Below are 10836 nucleotides of genomic sequence, written 5' to 3' on the forward strand. Positions count from 1 at the left end.
AAATATTAAGGTTTACAATACTTAAATTCCACACAAGAATAGCTATGATCCATCACTAATAACACAAAATATTAATTGTGTATGATGACCGGGCCGAGTTCGGACGACCCGAGCTATGACCCGGACCCGAGCTATGGTCTGGACCCAACCCGAAATAATGAACGGGTTTATTTTTGAGACCCTTATCCGGTCCTAAACCCGGTGAAATCACACCAAATTAGCCTCTAAAATGTTCGGAATCGAACCGGATCTTCAAGCCGGGTCAGGCCATGTACACCCCTAATTGCAAGGATTTGGTTTGGTTAGGGAAATATTCTTGATATGGCATCTACAAACAACAATTTGAAGTACCCTGTAAATATGAGTGGGCAAATTACAATAGAAAAACTTAAGAAATTAATTTTTAATTAGTCTATATTAGTTAATTTTAAGGTTTGGATTTAGAATTTAGAATTAAAAATTTATAATTTAGGGTTAAAATTTAAAATAAGTAAAAATAATTTTAAAAAATTAGCTAATATTAATTGAAAAAATTAGTTACCTAAAATTATTCATTACAATAACAATTCATTTATTTCCTTAGTTTAAAATATTATACACAAATAAAATAAACAACCAGAAAAAATGATTTCTAAACAATTTTCAAAAGGATGGCATGGTAAACATTTAATATTCAGGAAGTAGATTTTTTTTTAATTACTTAGTAAAATATAATCTTTTATTTTTTTGTATATATTTTTTTTAATCTCATTTAAAGAGTGTAAGATAAAAAATCACATTTTATTAAACAATTGAAGAAAAAATGGAGAGAATCTGTTATCTAAGATTCGTACAATGATTTTTAAATACATTTTCTAAAGGATGGCATGACTTAATTCCTTCCAAAGTTCAAATTCCTTCAAAAAAAACTTTAGCCTTTTGAGCCATGCATAAGCTTCTGTCCACATCCCACACTTGGCACCATAATTTTACATTGGAAAATGATTTTTTGTATATATTATTTTTTTTACATCAAATTGATCCCCTTCTTTTTTTCTTATTTATATTTTTAGTGGCAATTTCACATTCTATTCAACAATAAAAAGGAATGAACAAACTACTTTAATATATATATATATAACTTAACTCATGATAGATGCATACGTATCTTTGATTTTGTCATCTTGATTCTCTTGTTATTCCTATGGCTATAAACTCTCAATATTCCAACACTATAGGATCTTGCCTTGAACAATATCATAGTCCGTGAACACCATAATGATCATTTCAAAATTCAAAGTCGTCATAATAATGTGGCGTCTCGTCACAAAACAACTAACCTTATATTATATCAAATAATAGAAAATCTATATTATGTCACTCAATTTGTTGAATATTCATTATCACGCTTAGGAAATATGCTTCATCTTGACCTTTCTTTAATTCTACTTGTATTTGATAATGAATTCTTGTTTGCAAAAAAACAGAAAAATTAAATACTATGATGGACTTATCATGTAATATGTTTGAATTTTTATTTTCTTTTATACGAGTTGTAATGTATACGCATTTGTTAATTCTACATCTATTCCACCGACAGCTACGTTTGTTGTTTTACAACTATGTCTTATTACAAACACACTAACGTCTTTGTCTATTTTTCTTTTATTAGGTGTAGAGAGATAATAATTAATAAGTTAATTCATCATTATTTTTCTTCTCCTAATTATATTATATATTTATTCTTTTTTCTTTTCCCTAATAAAATTTAGGTGATTCACTTCCAAAAACGGAAAAACCCCGGTTCAAACCATGAATTGAATTTAACAAATTGAAATTGAACAAAGTATGCCTTGTTTTTCAATTCTTATGGTGTTATTAATTATTTTCTTATAAGGAGTTCAATTATTCTATGTTGTAATTTACATATTAATAAGGATTATCTCCAATGGTTATCATGTGCGTCCATTAATTACATACAGTTAACAAATAGTTAAGACATTCATAATAACGCCACAACAGAGAAAATGAAATGATATTCTCTATATATATATAAGCCAACACCTCTTGATTTCTCAAAATATATACTATTTTTTAAAAAAAAAATTAATTTTCATACGTTGATAATTAAAACAAATGGAATTTACATGTATATATCTAATTATGTATCATTACATCAGTAACAATAACTTTCTATTACCTTACATAACTAGATTTATCAGTTGAGTGTATGTAATTTAGGCCACTATTTTTAATTAGTCTCACTTTGCCATAATGACAATGGCGAAGGGGCTAAGCAAGCTATAATTGTAATTAATACAAACTAAACTCCTCCTTGGATCTACTACTTTGAAAAGAAAAAAAAAAGCTTCATTTAACAATTACGTATAAATAATCATTTTAAAAAAGTAACATAATTTGATGGTTTTATAAAATTATTTATATATTGTTTAGTAGCCATTTAAAAAAAGATGTCAAAAATGTCTATTTTTAAAGATATTTTTTAAAAATTAAAATTTAATATATATAATCAATTAAAATATATTATTTTTATATTTAGACTGATTCAAAATTTGATTCACCATTTTTTTGGTCAAATTAATTTGTTTGGCCTAATTTTGACAAAAATAACACAATATAATTGATTATATGTGTTCAATTTTAATTATTAAAAAACATCTTTAAGAGAAAACGTTTTAGACATCTTTATCGAAGTGGCTCCCATATCCTTTTAGAACCAAAACTAAACTCTTTGTATAACATTAATATTGTTAATTACCAAATATTTTTGCCAACTTTTCATGAAAGTGTTTAGAAAAAACCACATTAAAGATAAAAATAAATAATTAGATATTGTATCGAAGAAATGAGATATGGGTGTTTATTGGGACCATTGCATACATTACATGATGAAATTATTATGAGGAGGAATGGAAGTCTACTGAGACCTTTCACGGGATCATTGTGATGTGTATAAATTGGATATGATGATGTTGAGTTTGAATAATGTGTCCACAAACTCTGCAAATATATCAAGTGATGAAGTCACAGTTTAATAGCTCAAAAAGAAAACACTGTACTCATATATATATGCCCCCATACCGTTTCTTAATTCATTTGGTCCTTGCATACATCGAAAACGAGTCACATATATATGCCACATGCATGTCACATCCTCCAATTTCACTTCCTTCATTTCAAAATATTGAATGTTCATCGAGATCTATCGATATTAAATTTGTTAGGACTAATCTAATCAAATAAGAGTATCTGAATTAACGTTCTATTCATACTTAATTAATTACTATTTGATTCACATCATGTAAGAAAAGAATGATGTGTGCCTATGCTAGATATCCTATTATAAATTATAGTAACTTAGCCTTGTTTATCATCTAGCAAAGATTTGGATTATATTGCATTCATTACTATATACTTATGGTTTTACAAGAAAGTATCATTTTTACTTGTTTTAACAATTTATTCATTAAACATAAAGTTCACATTGGGTGGGAGCGATTGTTCATCTTATTATCTCTTCTGTTTTTCTCTCTTTTACTTTAAAAATATACGTGTTTATTATGGTGCCTAAAAATTATTATTTTTAATGTAAAAGTATAAAAATAAAAAATTTTAAATATTTAAAATTTACTAACAAAATAAATTAAACAAATATTAGATACCAAATATAAAGCACCATTTTATATAAAAACTCATTTCTATAGATTCACCTATCATTATTCTAAGAAAAATAATAGGAAAAGACATCATCTTTATATATAGTTTATTTAGATATGTGTGCCTTAGCTTTGACATCTCCTAAGAGACAATAACATCATAATATAAACATATAAATAAAATTGATTATAATATTATAATTATTTAAACAATGTATGATATATAAAAGATGTAAAATACCAACGCAAATATAACATATTGTTATCTCCACCGAAAAATAAACTATTTAATAATATTTCACCAAGGAATACTTGTCTTTAAATATAATGAAACCAGGCTACTCAATGATTTGCCCTTAATTAAATTATCTCTTTTAAGTATGGATACTTAATTTCTTAACCACCAAAAAAAGCTTTATCATGAAAGAAGATATTCAAATCCATACAGTCATGCATATACAGATATATATATTCTAGGAGTTATATTCTAAGATGCTATCATATTTTAAATTCAAATAAATATATGACAAATTAAATAATTGACATATAAGTACTTGGCCCTTAAACAAAAGTAGTATGTAGTAGTGTAAAGGTTTTTGTAATGTAATTTTATTTTTCTGTGGACCACTGAAATGAATAAGAATGTCGAAGAATAAAATGATGTAGTAGCATCATCATGACACTAAGTAATTTCTAGGCATATATAGCATGAAATATATATTTAAATAATAAAGAATAATAATAAGGACAAAAGAACACAGTAGAGCATATACAATAATCCAATAATGAAAACAAAAAAGAGTGAGGTGAGTGATGTGTCACAAAATCTTAATACGACAAACATCTCATTCATTCTCTCATTTTCAACGTTATTAACATACAAATGCATGTTGAGAAAGGTTACTATAAAACAATACAATGCACACTGTCCTGCAAGAGATATATATATATAAAGCTGTTATGTTGTATATATATAAAGACAAATATCACTGTCCCTTTCTTTTTCATCAAAATGGCCAAACCATGTAAGTGGTGCTACGTACCTTTTATTTAATTTTTAGAGAAAAAAAATGAAGAAATTAAACTATATAAGATAGATGTATTGTTATTCATGAACCCATAAGGCACAAGCTAGCCATGCCCAAGTGTCAATTGCAACTTGCAACAGTTGCATTATTCAGTAGTTTAGATTTTTTACAATTAAAGAAAAGTTGTGTGTATAATATCACATAATTAAAAAAGAAATCGTTTAAATGTTTTTTTTTTTGTTAGCTCTTAAAAAGTAATTTCTTATAAGAGTAAAGTTAGGAACCAAAAACATATCAGCCAAAACTAGTCAAATACCTTTGGATGAATTCAAAATTTTTACGAATTAATATATATGGATGTTTCTTCTATTAAGTATTAGAATGTTTCTTTTTCATATTAAATGGATGTTCTTTTATATATTTTTCGAATTTGTGATTGTTAGAAGTGGATAGATTAATGTGAAAAAAAAGAGAAAGGTTTTTATAGATTTTAATTAGGTTTATTTAATCAATTTAAAATTTTTTAAATTTTAAATTTTAAAATTTTAAAATTAATTAATTATTAATATAAATTAATATAATTTTGTTTAATTTTTGGCTGATAAGCTTTTGGTTCCTTATACTTTTCCTATAAATAATCAAATCGGCAATTAGTTGATGTTAACACATCTTCGGTTTTCGAGATATTTGGCTAGTTGTACTTCTAGTAGTTGCTACAAAGTAGGGTATTTATATGTTTGAAAATTTATTGCAATAAACAATATTATTCTCCACATACATATAAACACATTATTAGATTTTTCGACAATATATATATAACTATTATATCCAAATCATATCCAAATAAATATAATAGGAGAAAGTGCTGTTTCTTCTTAATCATTTGATCATTTCTGGACACTTGGAAGCTTTTGATATCTCAAAGGCAATCTTGCAAAGGAATATTTTCTAGTCCAGAAACAATTGCACCTTTCTTGCCAATTGAATTGAATTATATTATAATGTTAAATTATTAATGCAATATTCGTTAAGTATTTTTAACTTTTAAATTTTTAAATATCTTTTTAGAAAACTTTATATATTTTGAAATTGCTACAATGTTACTTAAGATCAATAATACACATCTTTATTGCTTTATGTAGCTGTCGAAGTTAGTTAATTGTACAACGTTTTTTATAATATTTGAAGGGTGTTAAGTGTTAACTCTGTTTCTAATCCAAATTAATTAAATAAATAAATAAATTAAAAGTCTAGGAAAACAAAATTTGTCTTTTGATTCTCTGTGACTTTCTCTCTCTTTTGATTTTACTACGAAAGTAATAAAGTAAAGAATTGGACATAATAATGATGAGTTAGGGCATTGGAAATATCGCTCTCACGGGTCAGCCCTACCTCCGACAATAGTGAGCTTCTACTTTTTAGAACCAACCACTTCCCAACTAGTGGGTCTCACATGATCATTCATATATTTTCTTTTTTTATTTTTATAAAAAAAAAAAGAAAATTAGACCTTGAAATAAATCTATCCATAGGTTGATTAGGGCATAGTTATAAAAATCGAACCAGTGATCAAATCGGTCAATTTATTAGTTTATTGGTTTATTGGTTCAACCGATAAATTATGGGTTGAATTGATAAAGATGGTCTCATATAAATAAAAAATATAACATAATCAAAAACTTAAAATTAAAATTTAAAATACATATCTATATTAACATTTTATGAAAAATCAAGTCTCAAATTCTAAAAATAACTAATAGAAAAACGTAGAATTTATCAGTACTACTACAATAGTATCTTAATTTGATACAATAAGAGTAACAATTCATTCATAAAGCTTGTCATCTAACTATAATATCAGTAGATTTTAACACTAGCATCAAAACAAATAATTTTAGTCACAATACTAGCATTTAAATAGATCAAGCAAATTAATAAATTTTTAGTAAACTTTATATTTATATTAATAATAGCACATAATTAAAATATAATTAATACAAAAAATAAAAAATAAAAAATTAAATTAAATTAGATATTTATAATATTATATAATTGAATGTATACTATATAATTATTATTTGACATATGTAAGAGTAAGGAACATGATAGCTCAGTGGCAAGGAAAAGAGACTGCATTCCCAAGGTTCTAAGTTCGAACCTTTGCTTTAGTATTGTGACAATTTTCACAACAAACCGGTTCGATCATGGTCAAATGACTTATAACTTAAATGATAATCTTCCGATATTTACTAAAGATCGCAAATTTTGAAAAAATAACGTAATAATTATTGTATAAATATATATTTATATTTAAACGGCTAATACCTAATTATTGATAAAAATAAAATAAATAACCGCTGAGGTAAAGGTAATTTTTTAGCAGTGAACTAGTGATATAAAATAGTGGGGTTGTTGCATGGAATAAAAGTGTGCATCTTTCTCCCTATAAAACAATATCACCGATCATATGTTTCAAAAGAAAAGAAATCCAGTAGAATCATGATTCATGAGCTCTCCTTTTTTCTCTACAAGAGAAATAAGAATCAAATACAGTATATTTAAATGAGAAATATATCTCACAAAAGAGCGATAGATTATTTAATTAACCTTTGGCTTCTTCCTTGTTTTATTTTATGCTTTGGCATGGAACTTGATCTCGAAAGGTGTAAAAGCAACCATGCTACTTTTTCTAACTTTTTGGTTTTTTAATTAGATACCTTTTAGATTCTTCCTGCGAAGTTTATTACAAAAAAGTCAAATGCTGTATTTGTGTGAACTGTGATGTCGTACTAGCAAATTACCTTAGATAATGTTGAATTATTATATTTTATATTTTATTAAACTGTAATTTGAATTTTTTTTTTTGTTGGCTCCACTCATATCTTATACTTTGTCATTATATGAACAAGCGAGGATTAGGATTTTAAAATGTTCTCAATAATATTGTTAATTAAGGATGATCAAATTGTTTGTTTGAGAGGGTAATTTTGCTTTTAGTGGAACTTTTAATTGATAGGAATATAAGGAAATGTTTCATCTTTTAAGAACCATACACCCACACAACACATTTGATGTGCCATGCATGTACATATATAATATAATATTGCTATCACTGACTTTTCTTCTAAAAATCATCTTCATTTAACTTTGAAATATTATCATATTATGTTTTGTTCATAGCATGTAAATGAACCATATTTCTTCTCCACATGTTACTTAGTGGATTGGTAATAATTATCATACTATAAAGCTTTTGGGTCAACAATAATGCACTAGGAAAAATGATACAAGAGAGATTTGAGAATTTTGATATGGTAAATTCTGGAATAGTTATTATATGTGGTGGATATGATTATTATAAAATTTTGATGATTTTTAGAAAGTATAGTTAAAATTAAAGCCATAACTACTTGTTATTACTTAGCAATATTTTTTAATTTGAACACATGCATATTTTTTAAAAATTAAAAAGTGCTATCTTAATTATAATTACACATTTTAAGTGTTATTTAAATTTTTTAACGATTATAACCGCTGTAATGATAGTCATCATATAATATTTATCTTTAGATAATGAGTTATAATATAATATTCTCAAATACTCTTAAGTACTATATATTCTTTTAATTTAATTATTCGGAGAATTTTCTTAGTTAATTAAGAAAATAAATTAAGACACTGCTTGATTATCTTGTCACTTTTATTTAAACCCATATTTGTTGGACATATATGATAGTGCAATATTTGAAAATATTGAGAATGAGCTCATGCTAATATTTTTAATGATTTAATTAGCTAAAAGATATTAACATTTACTTGATGTTTTCTATAAAAAAAAAAATATTCTTCTTGTAGTAATAACATTTGTTAACAATAACCTATTTCTAAATCTTACATAATCTACACACTTTCAAGCACAAATAATTAATAATGAATTATGTCCTAACACTTTTTATTTCCTAAAGTACAAAGTAAGTTCGGTTGCTAAGGTGTAAATAAAGAAAAAGAAGAACCGAAAAAATATCTTCAATTAGAAAAACATTGTACTTATTCCAAATAACTTTATTTATGTAATTAACATAATTTAAATAGGGAAAAAATAGTGTATGTAATGTGCTATCATGACAAAGACTTTGTAAGTTTGTTATAATCTTTTTCCTCAAGTAATCATTCCCTTATATGTCCATAATAATAGATGTCAATTATTAATTTGTTACAACAAATAAAGTAACATAGGTAACTTAATTGATAAGTATATATGATGAGATAACTTGGCATTGAAACATGCAATATGTGGGCTCATTTTTCATATAAAATAATATTGCCTTTTGACTTCAGAAATTTTTGCTAGGTCAATGTTGATTAAATAATAAGTAGAATTGTAGAAAGCAGAATTTTGGTGAAACTTTCTAGTCAACAAAAATTCAATTTTCCCCCTTTACGTACTCTATTATAATATTATCAAGCATTTAACTTATGCAAAAGAATTTTCTGCTAATAATATCTGATGGTATATTGTTAAGACTAGTCAAAATATTTAGTTAAAGAATAAAATTAAAAGTTGGCGAAACAATTTTTATTTTGATCATCACTTGAAAGTTTTCTCTTAAAATATCTTGCTTAAAAAGTTGGTTTTCAATTTTTTTATTTGTTTTTATAAAATTATTTTTTAAAAATTTAAATTAAAAAATTAAATAAATAATTATATATTTAACAAATTTATCTAAATATTATGATTGATATTTAGTTAACTTGATATATACCCTATGAAAAAGAGGTATAAAAAGGTGTAAAAAATTAAGTAGCGATATTTGAACAACATATTTAATAATCAACCTTTTAATCTGAGACTGCTACACATACAGTGACCTGATTTATGGTCATAACTTTCTGCTAAAATATTTTTTATATAACTGCCAAAGTCCGAGATTCTTATACTAATTACAGAATTTAATTTGCAGACTTTAATATTTTTTTAATAAAAATTTCATATTTCAATATCAATTTTAAAATTTTATTTTTTCATAAAATAGTTATTTTTTTCCGTGCCACTCAATAAGATGCACGTTAATAAATTTAGAGACAAATTTTAGTGAGCGACTTAATATTTTTAATTTTGTAATTTACATTATATTTTTTATCATATTTTTAAATATTATTAACTAATTGTTGATAAAAAATAATAAATTATACTAATTCTATAATATTATTCATAAATTTATTCATAATAAAAGTTGATTTATTAGTAAAATAATGGTATTTTTAATGAAAATTTGATTATTCATGATCAAGACTAAAAATTAAATATTATAACATTTTAAGTATAATGCATTAAGTAAACATCACTTTGAATGAAAAATTTGTACCAAATAGTATACTTGGTCCCACAATTTATCAAGAAAGTTTTTCTTTTTCTTTTTTTTTTCTTTTTTACCATTACTTTTTATTTATAATTAGATGATTATGTCATTATAAGCACATGTTATTCTCATTATTACTATTATATGCCATCATATAACTTCACCTATACAAAGGGTAAAATCCCTCACCGCTGCTAATCACCGTCTAGACAAAGTACCCAAAAAGAAAGAAAATATCTATATTATCAAATTAATCTAAAAACAAAGTTAAAATAGTGGTTTAATTTTACTTAATTTTATATACAAAATATATTATCTAAAAGAAAAAAAAATAACACTACAAAAAAATAAACCTTTTATTCTCTTATATAAAAATACTTCACTTTTGCCTTCTTAAAAAGTGGTCACTTTTTCGGTTTCTTTGTATAAAAATAAGAAATTAAATTACTACTACTAACAAACTTACACTTGTGGGACCCACTAACATGGCATGGCAGTGGTGACTGCATCTGCGAAGGTAAACGTTCCAGAGATTGATGCACGTGACATGGGAATCCCTTCCACGCGCAGTTCAAGGCGCGTGATGTCCGTTCCAAGTCCCAACAAGATTCACTCGCTCTTTCAATTGGATTTCCTCGTTGACTTCACTTTGATAATCGAATGAAACATGAAACATCCACAGTTACAGCTCACAACTCTACCAGCATTTTTCCGTTAAAACTTAAAAGACACTTATTAATTTATAAATTAATTTTTTTTATGAAAAATATAAAAAAATTATTTATATTTATT

Source organism: Arachis duranensis, chromosome 2, assembly GCF_000817695.3.
Source record: "Arachis duranensis cultivar V14167 chromosome 2, aradu.V14167.gnm2.J7QH, whole genome shotgun sequence".
NCBI lineage: Eukaryota > Viridiplantae > Streptophyta > Magnoliopsida > Fabales > Fabaceae > Arachis > Arachis duranensis.